The 20714-nt window shown below is 44.7% G+C and overlaps 1 protein-coding gene and 1 long non-coding RNA gene across 4 annotated transcripts in view; both read left to right on the top strand.

The window, feature by feature from the left end:
- Positions 1-20714, top strand: part of LOC307211310 (protein TESPA1-like) — a 173694-nt gene that overhangs the window by 43859 nt on the left and 109121 nt on the right. The window lies entirely within an intron of this gene.
- On the top strand, positions 710-8406 carry LOC307210554. Of its 3 annotated transcripts, XR_013836064.1 has the most exons (4): positions 710-810; positions 2153-2185; positions 6166-6291; positions 8111-8406. It is a non-coding gene; the product is annotated as an uncharacterized lncRNA (long non-coding RNA). The 3 variants fall into 3 exon arrangements; XR_013836065.1 differs by lacking the exons at positions 710-810; positions 2153-2185 and adding an exon at positions 3394-3409; XR_013836066.1 differs by lacking the exons at positions 710-810; positions 2153-2185 and adding an exon at positions 3657-4784.

Here is a 20714-nt window from a genome sequence, read left to right as displayed (position 1 = left end):
GCGGCGCTGCACCTCCCTGCTGTCCCCTGAGCTTGTGGGGCTGGCCAATGTCTGCCTGGCGTGCGGGGCGCTCTGCTTCAGGGCACCTTGCCCGCCAGGCGGCAGGCTGCTATCCGCAGCGTGGTGAGCCCTGCGGGGAACTCCTGCAGGGCTCCCCACGCTGCGGATGTCTGTCCGGTGCGCGGTGTGCTCTGCTTCAGGGCGCCCCGCCCGCCGGGCAGCAGGCTGCTATCCGCAGCGTGGTGAGCCCTGCGGGGAACTCCTGCAGGGCTCCCCACGCTGCGGATGTCTGTCTGGTGCGCGGTGTGCTCTGCTTCAGGGCGCCCCGCCCACCGGGCGGCAGGCTGCTATCCGCAGCGTGGGGAGCCCTGCTGGAAACTCCCACAGGGCTGCCTAGGCTGCGGTTGTGTTCCCAAAGCGCTGGGAGCTCTGCTTTCAGGGCGCCCGACGCTCCGGGAAGCAGGCTGCTATCCACAGCCTAGACATCCCTGCGGGACCTCCTGCAGGGCTGCCCAGGCTGCGGATGTCTTCCTGAAGCCTGGAGAGCGAGAGGGGTCGGTGCGCACGACCCCTCTCGCTCTCCAAGCTTCAGCGAAAGCCTGTATTCGCCCCATAGGACGCACCCAGATTTCCCCTTCATTTTTGGAGGGGAAAAAGTGCGTCCTATTGGGCAAAAAATACGGTACTTTTTGCAGGAAAGATTCAAATATTGAACTGTGTATTATTCTGTGTATTGGAGGAATTCTGTTTCATACTGCCATGTCCTCTTATCCACAGCAGATTCTGCAGAAGTGAGCACCACCAGTGACGGTGAGTTATTCTTGGCCCAGCAATTTCAGGAAGTATCTCAGAGTCGAAGTCAAAGTTTATTTGTTGTTGCAACCATCCTGGTTATTTTAACCAAAAAGGGAATATAAGTATTCTATGGATATTGTGCAGAATATGCATAGATACACTGTTAAATACAGTGGTAACCAATTTATGCCTCTATACTTTGAAATGCAGACCTACACAAATAAATTTCTATATTACATTGCTGATCAGATTTTACAGTTTGCTATATTGTGTTTGATGCACATTCTTAGTTTTTGGGATGCAACCACAAATCTCACCATGTTGTCTGTCTCAAACTTATCAGAGCCAGACAGCAAATATGTGACCTTCACTTGATAGTCCACATCAGGCATCTTACACAATAGTTCACAAATGTACTTAGGTTTCAGCTCAGAATACATAGGACAGTAGAGTACATAACAGTATAGGTCTTCTGTTGCTTGAGTGCCACGTAGAGAAAGCCTCTTTTCTGCTAGAATTTTCCTGCAGCAACCATCTAAATACTCTGAGGGCATTGTCTGAAAACTCAGAGCCACAAATGCCTTCCTAAGTGAACAGATTGGTAAATCATATAGATAGTTCTCAAAACGATGTTATACTTTAATTAAATACAATTGTGGAGAGCACATTGATTCCTGGATTGCCTAATATCTTGTGTGTAAAAAAACCTTCAGTTTTTCCTTTAGAGTTCCGGGAGTCCAAAACATTCAAAAACCAAAGTGCGGCCTCCAAAAATAGTTCGCAAACTGGAACAGTCACTTCTGGGTTTGTGACATTCGGGAGCCAAAACATTTGACTCACAAGGTGTTCAACTTCCAAGGCACGACTGTATATGCTTACAAATGTGCTCTAAGTAACAGTTCTTAAGAGCCTGAGGAATTACAGTTGTACCTTGGTTTTCAAATGCCTTTTTGAGTCAAATGTTTTGGCTCCCAAACATTGCAAACCTGGAAGTGACTGTTCTGATTTGCGAACTATTTTTGGAAGCTGAACTTCCAACAGGGCTTCTGCAGCTTCTGATTGACTGCAGCAGCTTCCTGCAGCCAATCAAAAGCCACGCTTTGGTTTTTGAACGTTTTAGAAGTCAAATGGCGGTGCTTTCTAGCATACTGCATAACACCTGCCATCCTAAAAGCTTAGCTGCAAACTCAGCTGTGGGCGTAAAATAATTGTGCGTTTCTTTTATTGGAAGTTGGGGGGAAGTGGAATAGTATTATTCAGAACTGAAGAATTCTTGCAGGAATGGTTGAGGTTTTGCCCTCTGTGTCTGGATATTAGAGGAATTCTGTTTCATGTTGCCATGCCTTCTTATTTATAGTGACTTCTGCAGAAGCGAGCACCACCAGTGACGGTGAGTTCTTCTTGGTCCAGCAATTTAAGCAAGTATCTGAATCATAGCACACAACTTATCCACAGCAACATGGTGATAGGAGAATGATTTGCTTTCCCTATCCCAGATAACAACTCTCCCTCCACTTCTGGTACAACTTCCCCTCCTCCTACAACTAATGTGTATCATAAGCCTGTGGAGCGATTTACTTTTATGACAGCGATGGGGAACCAGTGGCTCTCCAGATGTTGGTGGACTCCAACTCCCAGCAGTCCCAGCTAGCATGACTACTGCTCAGGATGATGGATGTTGTCCACCATTCTTACTTTATTAGTGCTGTGTTCATGGATCTGTATGGCTGGCTATGGTATTTGTATTCTGGAAATATGTTATCACGGGGATCCATTTTGACCTTTTTATTTTATAATAGCACACCATCTCCCCAAAGCAAGTTGCTAGTTCATGCTTTGTGAATTGTTCTTAAGCTGCAATGCTATGACTCTAACCTGAAATAACTCCCTTTGAGCATAGTGAGCATATCTGCTATCCGCAGCGTGGGGAGCCTTGCGGGGAACTCCTGCAGGGCTCCCCACGCTGCGGATGTCTGTCCGGTGCGCGGTGTGCTCTGCTTCAGGGCGCCCCGCCCACCGGGCGGCAGGCTGCTATCCGCAGCGTGGGAAGCCCTGCGGGGAACTCCCACAGGGCTCCCCACGCTGCGGTTGTGTTCCCAAAGCGCCGGGCGCTCTGCTTTCAGGGCGCCCGACGCTCCGGGAAGCAGGCTGCTATCCACAGCCTAGACATCCCTGTGGGACCTCCCGCAGGGCTGCCTAGGCTGCAGATGTGTTCCCGAAGCGCCGGGCGCTCTGCTTTCAGGGCGCCCGACGCTCCGGGAAGCAGGCTGCTATCCACAGCCTAGACATCCCTGCGGGACCTCCCGCAGGGCTGCCTAGGCTGCGGATGTCTTCCTGAAGCCTGGAGAGCGAGAGGGGTCGATGCGCACCGACCCCTCTCACTCTCCAAGCTTCAGCGAAAGCCTGCATGCGCCCCATAGGACGCACCCAGATTTCCCCTTCATTTTTGGAGGGGAAAAAGTGCGTCCTATTGGGCAAAAAATACGGTACTTTTTGCAGGAAAGATTCAAATATTGAACTGTGTATTATTCTGTGTATTGGAGGAATTCTGTTTCATACTGCCATGTCCTCTTATCCACAGCGGATTCTGCAGAAGTGAGCACCACCAGTGACGGTGAGTTATTCTTGGCCCAGCAATTTCAGGAAGTATCTCAGAGTCGAAGTCAAAGTTTATTTGTTGTTGCAACCATCCTGGTTATTTTAACCAAAAAGGGAATATAAGTATTCTATGGATATTGTGCAGAATATGCATAGATACACTGTTAAATACAGTGGTAACCAATTTATGCCTCTATACTTTGAAATGCAGACCTACACAAATAAATTTCTATATTACATTGCTGATCAGATTTTACAGTTTGCTATATTGTGTTTGATGCACATTCTTAGTTTTTGGGATGCAACCACAAATCTCACCATGTTGTCTGTCTCAAACTTATCAGAGCCAGACAGCAAATATGTGACCTTCACTTGATAGTCCACATCAGGCATCTTACACAATAGTTCACAAATGTACTTAGGTTTCAGCTCAGAATACATAGGACAGTAGAGTACATAACAGTATAGGTCTTCTGTTGCTTGAGTGCCACGTAGAGAAAGCCTCTTTTCTGCTAGAATTTTCCTGCAGCAACCATCTAAATACTCTGAGGGCATTGTCTGAAAACTCAGAGCCACAAATGCCTTCCTAAGTGAACAGATTGGTAAATCATATAGATAGTTCTCAAAACGATGTTATACTTTAATTAAATACAATTGTGGAGAGCACATTGATTCCTGGATTGCCTAATATCTTGTGTGTAAAAAAACCTTCAGTTTTTCCTTTAGAGTTCCGGGAGTCCAAAACATTCAAAAACCAAAGTGCGGCCTCCAAAAATAGTTCGCAAACTGGAACAGTCACTTCTGGGTTTGTGACATTCGGGAGCCAAAACATTTGACTCACAAGGTGTTCAACTTCCAAGGCACGACTGTATATGCTTACAAATGTGCTCTAAGTAACAGTTCTTAAGAGCCTGAGGAATTACAGTTGTACCTTGGTTTTCAAATGCCTTTTTGAGTCAAATGTTTTGGCTCCCAAACATTGCAAACCTGGAAGTGACTGTTCTGATTTGCGAACTATTTTTGGAAGCTGAACATCCAACAGGGCTTCTGCAGCTTCTGATTGACTGCAGCAGCTTCCTGCAGCCAATCAAAAGCCACGCTTTGGTTTTTGAACGTTTTGGAAGTCAAATGGCGGTGCTTTCTAGCATACTGCATAACACCTGCCATCCTAAAAGCTTAGCTGCAAACTCAGCTGTGGGCGTAAAATAATTGTGCGTTTCTTTTATTGGAAGTTGGGGGGAAGTGGAATAGTATTATTCAGAACTGAAGAATTCTTGCAGGAATGGTTGAGGTTTTGCCCTCTGTGTCTGGATATTAGAGGAATTCTGTTTCATGTTGCCATGCCTTCTTATTTATAGCGACTTCTGCAGAAGCGAGCACCCCCAGTGACGGTGAGTTCTTCTTGGTCCAGCAATTTAAGCAAGTATCTGAATCATAGCACACAACTTATCCACAGCAACATGGTGATAGGAGAATGATTTGCTTTCCCTATCCCAGATAACAACTCTCCCTCCACTTCTGGTACAACTTCCCCTCCTCCTACAACTAATGTGTATCATAAGCCTGTGGAGCGATTTACTTTTATGACAGCGATGGGGAACCAGTGGCTCTCCAGATGTTGGTGGACTCCAACTCCCAGCAGTCCCAGCTAGCATGACTACTGCTCAGGATGATGGATGTTGTCCACCATTCTTACTTTATTAGTGCTGTGTTCATGGATCTGTACGGCTGGCTATGGTATTTGTATTCTGGAAATATGTTATCATGGGGATCCATTTTGACTTTTTTATTTTATAATAGCACACCATCTCCCCAAAGCAAGTTGCTAGTTCATGCTTTGTGAATTGTTCTTAAGCTGCAATGCTATGACTCTAACCTGAAATAACTCTCTTTGAGCATAGTGAGGTTAATTCTGAATATCTGTGCAATGGGCATGTGCCACACACGTTACCCCAATCCTACATGGGGAAAGTATGTTCTCTTTGTGCATGGCAGGTTGCACAAGATGAGAATATTGCACAGTCAGCACCATGTGACGTTGCTCACTGAGGTCCACCAGCAGCAGCAGTGAAAAGAGGATTTGCATAATGAACTTTGACATTTCCCATGATCTGCTTGGGGAGGGTAGGACCGGGTCTCCTTTCCAATCAACTGGCTGCAGCTACCATCTGCTTGGTACCCCCTGTTATAAATATGCTTTGGTGACTTGGTGTGATGGTTGGCCATGTGTATGACAGACAAGATTCCGTTCTGATCACACTTTGGTGCTTTGGAAAATGGGTCACTGCATGATTCATGTTGCCTTGGGTCCAAAGCAGAACATTGCTTCAGAAATCCAGTGCTTCATATGTCTCCACAGAGAATAACACAAAGCAATGAACAAATGAGCTAGAACTTTTTTTTTTTTTTACAGAATTGGAAGACCAGCCCACAGAAGCAATGCTCATATATAATGTGAACATATAACATTGTGCCAATAGTAGTGCAACATTTGGCTTAGTGCTGGTAACATTTGATCTGTTGTCTGGGGAGCTGACACACACACAGTGGTACAAAGGAAGGAATGCCTCCAGTATCAGAGGCAGCCTGCCTCAGAAAGCTAGTTGCTGGGAATCACAAGGGGCAAGAAGTCTTGTGTCCTGCTTGCAAGCTGACCAGGAGTGTCTGGTTGGTCACTAGGAGAACAGGATCCAGCAGGCTCTTCTTATGTTCCTAAGAAAGAAAAACCAGAGAAGGTGTGGCTCATGCGCTCTCATTTTCCTCCTAATCCAGAGACCACCCATGGCCGTCGGAAAGGTTTTCTTCCATCTTTTTTTGACATTTTTGCAAAACGTTTGGAATCAGTTGGTGCTATGAAGAACAAATGGGCTTCGCCATTTTGGGGAAAGTAAGAAAATGGTGAGTTTAAGAAGAGAGTAAAGAGAAAATGAAAAGAGATGGGCATTGGAGAGAGGCGATGCAGGGCAGGGGATCTAAAGTAGATATAGTTGCCAGGGCATAAATACTCAAAGGGGAGAGTCCTGAAAGTGTTGAGGTTAATGGCAACTGGAGACATTTCATGCATTGTCTCAGCCTGTCTCTACTTGCCTTCAGTTTATGAAGTCGGTCTACAATGCACTGCTGTAGGTTTGTCAGGGCTGTGTTTACAGTGAGCAGTTTTGTGCATGTGGTACCACTGTTTTAAAGGAAGAACAGGCAGTGGCACAGGGTGATAACCATGGAATGCTAACAAAAGCTCCACTTTCCGTTTTAACACAGATAGAGGCTAGTTACATTCAGTAAGTATCAGGCGAATCCATTATTTCCTTTTCATTCATAGCTAGCTCTGCTAATCAATGCAGATCAGTAGTGTGGCCTTTTCACCATCAGAAACGAGGAAGTGTGAACTATCCAATTTCAAATAAGCATAACAATGTAAGGTGATTCCTATATTTCTTCCCAATAGACATAAAATGGCTGGAGGATGTCAATGCTACATTTCATTCTATCCATGCCCTGAATGGTAGGGAATTAAAGTCAGACTTTACATGTTCACTTCAAAGGAGAGAGCATTGGAAATTTATGATGTTTTTGGAAGAGGGAAATAAAACAAATTTGGCCATAGAAACAGTGGCATAGCACGGGGGGGATGCCAGAACAATGGCCCTGGGCACATTTTTTAAGGGGGTGCAGTGCTGTGCATTTGGCTTCTCATGCTTTCCTGCCAGCCCTGTGCTGCTCACATAGTGGTGCAGGGTTGGCAGGGTGGCATGAGAAGGACGTTTTGAGAGACTGGGATCAAAGGGCACATGGCTGTTGTGTCCTCCTCACCTCGCCTCTGGGCATCAGGGGGATTCGCCCACCAAGGGCTGCATTGACTGGCCAGGCTCCCTGCGTAGATGGGCAGGATGTGGTGTGTGGCCCCGCTTGGCTCCGAGGAGGGGCGGTTGCAGCAGTGGTGAGGGCTGGGCTGGCATTGCAGGTTCCGTTCACTATCAGCACTCTGTCCCCCTGCTGTGTGCACACATGTGCAGGCCCCCAGGCACCAGCAAACCACTACACCACTGCACAGAGAACTCCCAGACTGGTTGTTTGTTGAGCATCCACCCTGATTTGTTCACACAATATTTGCATCCAGGGCTTGTTATGCCATGCAGTTCTCCATCATTTTTCTTACTGCAAACAGTCTGATAAGAAAAGTGAGAATGTGTGGAGGTAACAACCACTAGATGGTGATGTTGTACAATCTCATAAGAATTTTGCACAAACAAATCAAGAACAGACACTCACTAAACAGTCTTCTGGAAGGACCCATCGTCTGCCAATCAGAGGACACAGTCATTACTTACAGACTAATTCTAAGCAAATTTACTTGGAAGTAAACCTCTGTAACCAAACCTCAATAGCTGCTTTTTCTAAGGAAAAGCAGAAAGGAGGAGGTGGCTTGGAGCAGAGACCTGTGGGGTGCCCATAATGTGCTTAACCCATTCCTTCCCTGCACATTGCTCTTCTAGTGCACCTCTTCCATAATTGGGCTTTTATAGGCATTACCTGATGCTAGTTTAGAAGCAAACTTCTGGGATTCTTAAAAAGTTGCCTCCAAGGGACAGACCCTGAGTTTTTTTGTTTTCTTTTAAAGGTTAATTTGAACTCATCTCAGCTATGCATGGATGCTCACTTGCCTTGATCTGGCTCTTGGCTCCAACTGCTCCAACTTTAAAATCTCTTTCTGTTTCAGGAATTGCATCCATCCTGCAACACACCACCTGTGGCCACATCGTGGTTCCATTATAAGAAAAGCAAGGGAATAGCCTGATTCCAGTGATATAAGGTTGTGTGTTGTCACCATCTCACCATTCAGAGGAAATAAACTCAAGCATTGACTAAACAACTACATTTGATCCATGATTCAAGCATTGTGTGCTTTGTGTCTTCTGCACTGTGCAAAATACAAATCATAGAGTCCCCCGCTCAGATGAGCTTTTAGATAAGGTTTAGCATGTAAAGAGCTAAAATAAAAATGTGAAATTTGGAGACTTTTTGAGTGGGTCCATGTTTCAGAAATTTGACCTCAAACCTTCACATCCTCATTTTTGAGTCAAAATGTGTGATACAAATGCAAAACTGTTTAATGATGGCATAGAGTTAATGCAAAATCTGTAAGGAGTAAAGACCACTGCTGTATCGTCTCCCATTAAGTTGCCCTCTTTGAACATTGTACTGCTTAATACTTACTGCTTCCATCCCCAAAATGTGCACACTGACACCCTACAAGTTGAACTTACTATGAAATCTTTCATCCATATTGGGGCAATACCTTTATTAGCCCAACCAAAATATAACAAACCAGTAAGATGATACAGAAACCCATTAAAAAAGGAAGGGGGAGAGGAAAAAAAAGACTGTGGACTGCAGGACTCCAAGGCAGCATCTCCATTCATCAGAATCAGCTGCCACTCAGATCAGGAGCTTCCTGGACTAACATTGACTGAGTCTGGATGGAGTTTGTAATGATGCTCAGAGGTATTTTTTGTGTGGCCAGGATGCTGAACTAGATGAACCTTTGGTCTGATCCACAAGGGTTCTTTTATATCATACCCTCCCCACCATTTTTATAACAGGAAAATTGTATTGCAGGTAAGGCTATCCCTATTTTAAAAAAACAACAGATATGGTATTTTAGAAGAACATAAAAAGAACTCTGCTGGATTCAAGGGTCAATGCTGTTTTGGAGCAGCTCTGTGTCTCTCTGATTTTCTTGATAGTCAGGACTGAATTAGCTCTGTTCCCACTCCCACTTTCACTATCAGGAGAAATCTAAAACTTGGTATATTTTTTGTCCCTTTTTATAAAATCAGATGCAATTTTCAGGCACAGTTAACCTTCTGAGGGAGCAAGGGCTGCCAAATTTCAGACTGATAGCTGCAGAGGTTTGCTCACAAGGGCAGACTTTACTGTTTTGTGATGGGTACAAGAGAAAGCAGGGGAGATAGGATGGTGCAAAAAGAGCATGAATTCCTAGGAAAGATCGAGGTGAGGAAAATGTCACAAACAGACCCAGATATGATTTTTTGTGTGTTACAGGCTCTCAAATTCTTAGAGTAGCTTAGGAAATAGCAGTCCCTTCCCTGAAGCATTCCTCCCCAACCCATATCAGACCCAGGAAAAGCGTTGGTGACGCTATTGAGGCCTCGATGAAAGAGCTAACCAGATGCCATCTTAAATCTTTACAGGAAGGACCTAGGGTTGCCATATGTGTCATTTCTGGAGATTTTGCAAGAAAAGGTCATCAACTTTTGTGTCACTTTTTGAAATATGGGAACCCTAAAGGATCTCAAAGGAGTTACCCTCACTCATGTCATTTTTGCTGCCAGCAATTTCACTACTGTACTTCCCCACTTTCACAAGCCCCTGAAAATCAGTTCCACAATGCCTGCAAATGATGGGGGGGGGGGCACCCAGCAATATGCAGGTCAGAGAAACAAATCTCTTTTAAAAAGACAGTTTTACCTGTGAACAATGTTGTTGTTGTTGTCACAAGGCATAATGAAAATAATCACATGCTGTTAAAAATGCACTTCGGTTTTTGTATTTTGGCAGTGCTCTCTATGCACACATACTGTACATCTGAAAAGCTATCCCTGCAAATGTGAAATCTAGCTAAGAACAAGGAAGGGGTTGGCAGCAGGGGGGGGGCTGCCTCCTTTGCTCTGTGTGCCAGAGACAGAAATAGTATCTGATGCCATCCAGGGCAGCCATGCCACAAACCCATGGGAAATGCCAAGGCAGATGCCAGAGGCTCCTGCCAAGCATCCAAATAGTGGCTAAACTATGCCCACAGCTCAACAACTGGGGTCTGCGGTTGAGATGAGGTTGTTGCATGTGTAGGCATAGGAGTAATCCAGAGCAGAACATTCCTTCCTCTTCCATCCAGCTGTCTTTGAGCCAAACCTCTTGGATTCCCACCCCCACCGGTGACCTTTAGTTCCTAATAGCAAGGACGATGATGATTTCTTCTCTAGCAGTTGAGAATGAAAACCTCCAAAAATATAGGGACATGTGGATATAGGAAACTGCCGACTTCCGGGTTGGCGCCTCCAGTAATGGCGGAATTCCTCTGATCGGGAGGAATTTGCTTGGTGGAAATCCGGGTCTGGCCGCCACAACAAAGGCAGAGACCCACTAAAAATCACAGGCGGGTGAAGCCTGTGAACGTGGGATTCGGCTGGCACCTTTTGCGCCTCCCCTACTCGTGGGGAAACCCGGTTTCGGGGATCCGGAGCGACGTGGGGTGAGCGGCGCGGTGCTTCGAATTGAGTACCCAAAGGGTGCTCATCAATGGTTCCTCTTCATCCTGGAGAAGAGTGACTAGTGGGGTGCCACAGGGTTCTGTCTTGGGCCCGGTCTTATTCAACATCTTTATCAACGACTTGGATGATGGACTCAAGGGCATCCTGATCAAATTTGCAGATGACACCAAACTGGGAGGGGTGGCTAACACCCCAGAGGACAGGATCACACTTCAAAACGACCTTGACACATTAGAGAACTGGGCCAAAACAAACAAGATGAATTTTAACAGGGAGAAATGTAAAGTATTGCACTTGGGCAAAAAAAATGAGAGGCACAAATACAAGATGGGTGACCCCTGGCTTGAGAGCAGTACATGTGAAAAGGATCTAGGAGTCTTGGTTGACCACAAACTTGACATGAGCCAACAGTGTGACGCAGCAGCTAAAAAAGCCAATGCAATTCTGGGCTGCATCAATAGGAGTATAGCATCTAGATCAAGGGAAGTAATAGTGCCACTGTATTCTGCTCTGGTCAGACCTCACCTGGAGTACTGTGTCCAGTTCTGGGCACCACAGTTCAAGAAGGACACTGACAAACTGGAACGTGTCCAGAGGAGGGCAACCAAAATGGTCAAAGGCCTGGAAACGATGCCTTATGAGGAACGGCTAAGGGAGCTGGGCATGTTTAGCCTGGAGAAGAGGAGGTTAAGGGGTGATATGATAGCCATGTTCAAATATATAAAAGGATGTCACATAGAGGAGGGAGAAAGGTTGTTTTCTGCTGCTCCAGAGAAGCGGACACGGAGCAATGGATCCAAACTACAAGAAAAAAGATTCCACCTAAACATTAGGAAGAACTTCCTGACAGTAAGAGCTGTTCGACAGTGGAATTTGCTGCCAAGGAGTGTGGTGGAGTCTCCTTCTTTGGAGGTCTTTAAGCAGAGGCTTGACAACCATATGTCAGGAGTGCTCTGATGGTGTTTCCTGCTTGGCAGGGGGTTGGACTCGATGGCCCTTGTGGTCTCTTCCAACTCTATGATTCTATGATTCTATGATTCTATTATTGCTTTTTCCATGGAGCGAAGCCGCATAGCTGTTGCCGGAGAGCGCTGACTTTTTCCTGTGGGCAATTTTATTTTATTTTATTTTTTAAAAAATAATATTTATTACTTTTAAAAGGAAAAAAGACAGAAGAGAAAAAACAAAAGAGAAAGAAAAAAAGACAATACAATACAATATTGTCAGGGGCTCAGGAGCAGAAGCACAGGGAAGAGGGGAGATGGAGAGCGAAGGGGAAGAATCTGAGGGCAGCGTAGGAGAAGATGACAGTGACCCGAGAGATTCCATGAGCCTCTCCAGCGAATTGGAAGATTCACAGAAGGGGGCGCCGGTGGCCAGGGCAAGGGGGGTCCCAAGGGGGACACTCCAGAAGCAAGGGACCAGCGGGGACTCCCAGAGCAGCAGTTGGAGATCAGGACCAGCTTCCCCACCTGAGCATAGTGGGGGGGAAGAGTCCCAGGTATTGGGGGTAGCGTCTCCCCCAGCAGGGAGAGAAGAGGAGTCAGGGCTGACCACGCCTCCATCGGAGAGTCAGGCAACGGAGGGGAGGTCAGGTCCGGCTAGCATCCCGGAAGAGGGAAGCAGTGACAGAAGCAGTGCAACGGTCAGGAGGAAGGTCACTGGGTTGGCGCGAGAGCCAAGTTCAAAAGTACAGGCGCCAGGGACCGCACCAGGCCCGCTCAGCGAGGCGCCCACGAAGGGGGGGTCACCGAGAGCAGAGCCACTCAACGAGGTCACAGAGATTTTAGACTCGAGATGGGGGGAAGAGGGGGTTGAATATCTCCTCGCCAGGGAAGGTACCCCGGCCAGCGCCAACAGGTGGGTACCGTACTATGCCGTGGAGGAGCACTACCTCAAAGACGAGTTTCATGCACTCTTCCCGCACAGACCCATGCCGGCAGATTATTTCGATGAATATCTTTTCACACCCACACTCTCAGCCAGCACGTTCCAGGGGTTCTCACCAGCTGAGGAAACGGCGCCAGAGACTACCTCCCCAGAGGGATCAATCTCAGGGTTTGGCACAGACCGCTCTTATTGGTGGGAAGATCAACCGGAAGTGGGGTGGAGCAGGGAACTGCCGGGAGGGCCCTTGCACGCAACGTCACCCGAGGCAACAGGGGGAGAGGGGGACATGGACGTCTTGGGGGAGGATCCTGGGTTCGAGCACACCTGCAGAGAAATGGAAGCAGAGGAGATCGACGTCAACGAGCCCGTCACGGACTGGCAGGATCCAGCCGGCTGGCTGCACACCAGGGGAGACGAACTGTATCCTGCACTCACCCCCACAACACTGGAGCACCCGGAACTCACACCAGAAGAGGGAGAGGGGGGGAAGGGGGGCTTCGAGGGGGGGATGGATGTCAGGGGCTCAGGAGCAGAAGCACAGGGAAGAGGGGAGATGGAGAGCGAAAGGGAAGAATCTGAGGGCAGCGTAGGAGAAGATGACAGTGGCCCGAGAGATTCCATGAGCCTCTCCAGTGAATCGGAAGATTCACAGAAGGGGGCGTCGGTGGCCAGGGCAAGGGGGGTCCCAAGGGGGACACTCCAGAAGCAAGGGACCAGCGGGGACTCCCAGAGCAGCAGTTGGAGATCAGGACCAGCTTCCCCACCTGAGCATAGTGGGGGGGAAGAGTCCCAGGTATCGGGGGTAGCGTCTCCCCCAGCAGGGAGAGAAGAGGAGTCAGGGCTGACCACGCCTCCATCGGAGAGTCAGGCAACGGAGGGGAGGTCAGGTCCGGCTAGCATCCCGGAAGAGGGAAGCAGTGACAGAAGCAGTGCAACGGTCAGGAGGAAGGTCACTGGGTTGGCGCGAGAGCCAAGTTCAAAAGTACAGGCGCGCGGGGCAGCAGAGAACGAGGATTGGGAGCCGGGTCCTAAAGCCCGCCGGAGACAGGGGGAGGAGTCAGGGGACTCAGCGTCAGAAGAGTCCAGAAAGGGGAATGCCCCAGCGGACAGGAGGACCCAGAGGAGAAGAGAGCAGAGGAAGAGGTGGAGCAGGGCGAGAATCTTAAACTGGTGTCAGGGGGGAGGAGATTCAGACGGAACTTCGGCGGTCTAAGGTTTAAGACGTAGAGCTGCGCGCTACGGCTTTGGAATGGAAACTGAACTTCAATAAGGACTTTTGTATATAACGACGACCTGGCGTTGGTCCTTTGTGAGCTGGGACCTTGGGCAGCTCTGACAAATATATAAACAATACAAAACACAACCTAAACCCATTAAACTAAACCCATTAAACTAAACTAAACCAAACCCACTCCCTAACCCTAACCCTAAATAAAACAAAACAAAAACTATTTAAAAAAATAAAAAATAACAAATAAAAAATACATACCCGATACTCTTTCTTTCATTCCCTTGTTTCCTCTACCTCCTCTCACCTCCCTTTTTGTATTCCACTTCTACTAGTTATTTCAGCAGATCCTTTCCATCTTTCTCTATTCTCTATCATATTATAAATAACATATTTTTTTAACCTTATTTTAACATTAAAACTAAAATACTTATATATGCTTAACTCCTTATAACATTTCTGCTAAATCCATAAAATATCAATCCACCATTTTTCTATCACTCATTAATTTTGCAATATTTCTATATATAAACTTTAAATTTTCCAATCTTCTCCCATCAACTCCTCTCCCTGGTTTCTGATTCTGCCAGTCCTTTCCGTCAATTCCATATAGTCCATCAACCTGGAGATCTTTTTTTAAAAAAATAATATTTATTCCAGTTTTAAAAATTACAAAAAGAAAACACTAAATTAAGCAAGAAAAAACAAGACAATACATCACCATGAATACAGACAAGCAAAAAAAAAAAAAAAACTCCAGAAAAATACAAACAATTATGAAAAAAAGAAAAAAGAAAAAGAAAAAAACAAATCAAACCTTCCCATAACTTATTTTTCATTTGCTTATTTCCTTGACCTCCTCACACCTCCCTTTTTTTGTATTCTAGTTCAATTAGATATTTCAGCAAATCCTTTCCATCTTTGTTTTTGGCCTAATAATTTATCTTAACATACTGTAATTTTACACTCTCTTCTTTCACCAATTAACTATCCATTTTTAATTAATCCTTTATATCATTTCTGCTAAAACCACATAACTTCATTCCAACATCCTTCTAACATTCCTTAATTTTACAATGTTTCTGTAAATAAACTTTAAATTTCTTCCAATCTTCTTCCACCAACTCTTTTCCTTGGTCTCGGATTCTGCCAGTCATTTCCTCCAGTTCCATATAGTCCATCACCTTCATCTGCCATTCTTCCCGGGTGGGTAAATTTTGTGTCTTCCAGTACTTTGCAATAAGTATTCTTGCTGCTGTTGTGGCATACATAAAGAAAGTTCTATCCTTCTTTAACACCAATTGGCCGACCATGCCCAGGAGAAAGGCCTCTGGTTTCTTCTGAAAGGTATATTTAAATACCTTTTTCATTTCATTATAAATCATCTCCCAGAAAGTCTTAATCCTTGGGCATGTCCACCAAAGGTGAAAGAATGTACCTTCAATCTCTTTACACTTCCAACATTTATTTTTGGGCAAATGATAAATTTTTGCAAGCTTGACTGGGGTCATGTACCACCTATATGTCATTTTCATTATATTCTCTCTTAAGGCATTACATGCCATAAACTTCATACCTGTGGTCCATAACTGTTCCCAGTCAGCCATCATAATGTTATGTCCAACATCTTGTGCCCATTTAATCATAGCTGATTTTACCGTTTCATCCTGAGTGTTCCATTTCAACAGCAAGTTATACCATCAACCTGGAGATCTTATGTCCAAGGCTCTTAACTCTTTTCCAGGTCCCTTCTGCAGATCTTCTTCATATTCTTTAATGGTAGAGAGCAAATCTCGAGAGAACTCCATCCTAACATTACTTTTATTCCTTCTGGACAGTTCAGCCAAATTTCCATAGTTGAAGCTAGGGTCTATACAGTGTTTCAGGACATATTTCAAGATTCCTCCAAATCCAAAGGCCCCCAAAACTTCAATCTCCTCCAAATCCAAGTCCATGTCCCAAAAGTCAATTAATCCCTGGATAGAGGGATCTTTCCAACTTTCCTTCTTCAGTCCAAGCCGGGATCCAATCCTCAAAATCTGGCTTTTTCTAGATTCAATCATAAAAGGCCTCAATTTATAGTCCTCAATTTGCTTCTGTAGAACTAAGAATCCCGCTTGTGTTATTTTAGGTTCAAAAACAATGACTTTCTCCTTTTCCTCCACCATTTGTTCTGCCAAAGTAAGTCCCTGTGCCAGGTCCTGAATTATTTCTGTGTTGGTGCTCAAATTAGTCACTTTCTGTTCCAAGACAATTTGATTTTAAAGCAACTACCCGTGAGTAGAGTGAAGAATTGGATTTTTAAATGTCTTAATTTGGCACCGAAACGGGGAGGTTCAAAACAGGAAGTCCGCCTTCCCCTTTTGTATATAGACTGAAGCAAAGAGGCTGCAAGCTAAAGTCTTGGAAAGCCTACTGTGAAGAACTAAATTTCCATCAGTAAAAAAATATTAAATCCCCCTTGGAAGCAGGAGAAGAGGGGGAAAGTTTTGGATTGTATATACTTACAGGAGAGAGTGAAGGAAGTTAAAATACCACCGCTCCGAACCTGGAAACGGGCTGCTAGTAAGACTGACATCTTTTGGAATGCTCATTGACCATGACTAGAACGTTCACTGACAGTTAGTTAAATAAGAGAAATACATTGTTTCCAATGTCTCCGTCTGCGTTCAAAAAGGAGTAAAAGTAACTGAAAATTGAAACTAACTTTATTGTTTGAACTGTGTCTAAAAGGACTAATACAAATAGAAACTGTTTCCCTCTAGAGGAAGCTTTTGAAACTGTTACAAGAGCTGATCGGGGGGAATTTCCAACTGCAAGATAAAAAGCTGTGAGACTCTGGGACTGACCTTGAATCGGTTAAGAATGTCGATAGAAGAGGCCTTAGCGGTCGCATTAAGTAAGATAAGTAACTCACTGGAACAGCTTAACAAGAAGGTGGATGTGGTAACTATCAAAATTGATAATTTGGGACAAAAAGTGAACATCAATACAGAAACTATTCAGAAATTGATACAGGAATCTACTTTGACATGGCAAACTGCGGAGAAGGCTAGGGAGAAAGTTGTTGCCGTTGAACCTAAAGTAACACAGTTGGAGAGAGAGAGAGTCCCAGCCTTACAGATGCAATTTGATGACCATAAGTCGATGCCTTCTACGACTGAATTTAAAGAAAATCAGATTTTGAGGATTAGAGCCCTACTTGAACTGGAGAAGGAGAGTTTGATGGATTTCACCACGCAGGAATTTGCTGATTTTTGGGACTTGGACTTGGGTCAAGAAGAGATTAAAATTGTGAGGGCCTTCAGACTTGGAAGAGGAGGAAAAAAGAGAAGAAAAAAATAAGACACTGTTGGAACTACCAGAAGAACCTAGAAGAACAACAGTCAATAGTGGAAATTTTGAAAGACGTCCCAAAATATCTTTTGGATTTTGGGTTTAACTACGGAGATTTGGTTGCCCTATTGAGAAGGAACAAAATCATCTTTAGGTGGGAGTTTCCCCGAGATCTACTCTTCAGCCTTAAAGGAAGGAAAATAAAAATAAGATCAGTAGAAGACAAAGTAAAGTGCATGTATAAATACGAAGAAGACTTGCAGAAGGGACTTGGAAAAGAGTTAAGAGCATCGGACAGAAGATTACCAGGTTGATGAACTATATGGAATTGGCGGAAATGTCTGGCAGAATCCGAGACCAGGGAGAAGAGACGGAAAAAGTTTAAAGACTATTTATAGAAATATTGTAAAATTGACGAATGTTGGAAAAATGTTGGAATGAAGTTATATGGCTTTAGTAGAAATGTTATAAGGAATTAAGTATAGATAGATTATTAGAGTATTAGGGAAAAATAAGTTTAGAATATGTTAAGATAAATATAGGACAGAAAACAGAGAAAGATGGAAAGGAATTGCTGAAACAATTAACAGAAGTGGAATACAAAAAGGGAGGTGTGAGGAGGTCGTTGAAACAAGTAAATGAAAGATATGACATTGAAATTGTATGATGCATGTTAAATTGTTTTTGTTTTGTTTTGTTTAGCTTATTGTGTTAGTGTTGTGTAATGTTTTTATATTGTATTGTATTGTCTTTTTTTCTTTTTTCTTTTTTCTTTCATTTTTTGTAGTGTTTAAAAGTAATAAATATTATTTTTTTAAAAAAAGATATAGGAAACTGCCCTGGGAGTCAGGAGCTTCTACATGCAGAACATCACCTTTGAAAAGCTGGCTCCTCACCTAAGAAGCTAACCATATCATTCCGGCAAAGCAGGCAGGCAGGAGAGAAGGTAGTGTACCTTGGGGTTGCTTCACATATTATGGAGACAACTGAGTTTGCCACTGAGCACACACTAGACAAAGTGCTGCAAGCAATCCCAATTGGTTGGCAAGTGTTCTTGCACAATGCATGTGCTTTCAGTCAGTGTGAGTCTAATGGGTGAAGCAGCCCTTCAAACAGGCAGACTAAGGATGGCACTAGATGATACTGGAGATGTGATACTGGCACCCAAAGCAGCATTTCCAGTATTTCAATTCTAATAGGCATATTCAGTTAATTCCCATATCTCCCCCTCCAAGGCAGTTTGGTGTAGTGGTTAGAGTGTCAGACTAGGATTTAGGAGACTGGGGATCAAGTCCCACTCATCCTTGAAACTCCCTGGGTAACCTTGGGCTGTTTCTCTCTTCAAGCCTAACCGACTTCCTAGGGTTGTTGTGGGGATAAAATGGGGCGTGAGAGTCCCATGTGCACACAAGTTTTGCATTCCCTGGAAATTGTTCATTAGGCAAGCACTTGCATAACGGATCAACCATTTCCATTTATTCTTAGGGGAGAATTTCTATTGTGTTCCCAACCACAAAATTTTGATCCCCCCAAACTAAATAAAAACCAGGGAAACCCAGAAAAAAATGCTCTTTGATGTGTCCAAACACCCCCCTCCCTCCCTCTGCTCTTCAGCCAACCAGCAAAAGGCAAGCAAGGAATGCTCTCTGTTCAGCTATTTGAATCTGCAGTATGTACTGTATAGTGAAGTTTGGGTACTAATTCCTTACACTGGATGAGTGAATTTTTGCATACTAGACATTCATAAAGTGGGACCACCTTGAGCTCTTTGAAGGAAATATGGCTAGATGTTTTGCAGTATTACATATTAGTGGAAGGCATGGACTGAGCAGGAAGATTTGTGGAATTGCTACTTTTGATAGGAAGTCCACATCATCTGCCAGATCTGGCCTGAGCTGAATAAGAAACATTCAGAAGAAGGAGTGTCATCTTCTTTTCAGCAGAGGGCAGCAAAAGCCAGATTGCTTAGAAGTAAAACAGAAGTACCATGCAGCCGAGAGAAAAGGCTGAACTTTTGGCATGACACCCTTATTAGGAAGGATGAACATTTATGAAGTTGACTCATTTTTACAGCTTTTAATTCAGATGCATTGGTTGTTGTAGTAAACTCAATACTTTCATGAGCGGCTCAATTCTGCTGATTATTTGTTTATTTATTTTACTATCACACATGCTCACACCCATACACATACCCATACTTAACTGATCCACATTTTGCTTGCTTCATGCAAGAGATGGTTAAGGCTGAAGTCCTGAACTCACTTACCTGGGAGTGTGCCTCATTGATTTGTGAGAAGGCACTTCTTTGACTAAAGCTGCAAAATGAGCATCAAATGAGCTTGTGAATTCCTGTTCCTGGCCTCAAATACAGTTAAACCTGCTTATCAGCAAAAGAGTGGAAAGGGGGGGGGGGCTCAAAGTGAAAGGCTATGTGAGCAGCATCTTACAGCATGTTCCTATGGTGTCTACTCAGTGCAAGTAGATAAATAGGTACCGTACCGCTTTCTAGCGGGAAGGTAAACGGCGTTTCTGTGTGCTGCGCTGGTGTTGGCTCGCCAGAGCAGCTTCGTCACACTGGCCACGTGACCTGGAAGTGTCTCCGGACAGCGCTGGCCCCCGGCCTCTTAAGCGAGATGGGCGCGCAACCCCAGAGTCGGTCACGACTGGCCCGTACGGGCAGGGGTACCTTTACCTTTTTTTACTCCCAGGTAAGTGGGGCTGGGATTGCAGGGGTGGTTAAAGTGTATTTTAAAGGCAAGTGAGGGCACTTCCAGACCATCTGTTAAATGAGCATTCATTCTGATTTGTTTGCAGAGAGAGCTGATAACCTTATGTTAAAGCAAGTGTTATCACACACCTTTCAGTTTGTTTCCCCACCATTTTTCTTATTGCAAAAAGGCCATCTTTGGAGGAAGCAGGTTTGTTGCACAAGACCTCTAGATCAAGAATAATTGTGCAATCCAGATTTGCTGGCATGTGATTGAATCCCACCCAAAAATATGGTAGATAGTTTAGGGTGCTTCCAGACTATCTCAAAATATGCTATGAGCTACATCAACATTTTGCATATGGCCATATTCGGGTTTTTTGCTTTTTTAGTTTATGAAGTTTCAGAAATATGAGATCTATTTTTTGTACACAGTCCATTTTTAATTTTTTGACTTAAGCACTTAATTCTGCTAGGTTTCAAAACATCTAGTATGAAGACTCACCCCATGGGGATGCCTCACTCTGTCCTTGCCTTGACTGCTCATAGATGACGGTTTTGTGCTCCATCTAGTGTACCTTTATGTAAGACCCATGCCAGCTTGCAGAACCCCCTGGGGCAGACCTCAGGATGCATTTCACTACCATTTGCAGATGGGAACTGTTAGACTTCAGCTGTCTGCACAGAAACAGCTCTTGGCCTCAAGGCTAGGTGGGGTCTGGGTTACCTAAGGTCTTGAGCCTGTTCATAAGCCAAGGCCAGGGTGATTTGTGTCTGGACAGAGGATCATCAGAAGTAGACAAGAGAGCAAAGATTGGCCTTGAACTGAGTTCTCTTCTCATAAGTTAGGCAGCTACTTTCTAAAATAGTC

The sequence above is a fragment of the Podarcis cretensis genome (assembly GCF_951804945.1).
Source record: "Podarcis cretensis genome assembly, chromosome: 2".
Classification (NCBI taxonomy): Eukaryota; Metazoa; Chordata; class Lepidosauria; order Squamata; family Lacertidae; genus Podarcis; species Podarcis cretensis.
The sequence above is the reverse complement of the archived record's forward strand: the minus strand, read 5'-3'. Positions and strand labels throughout refer to the sequence as shown.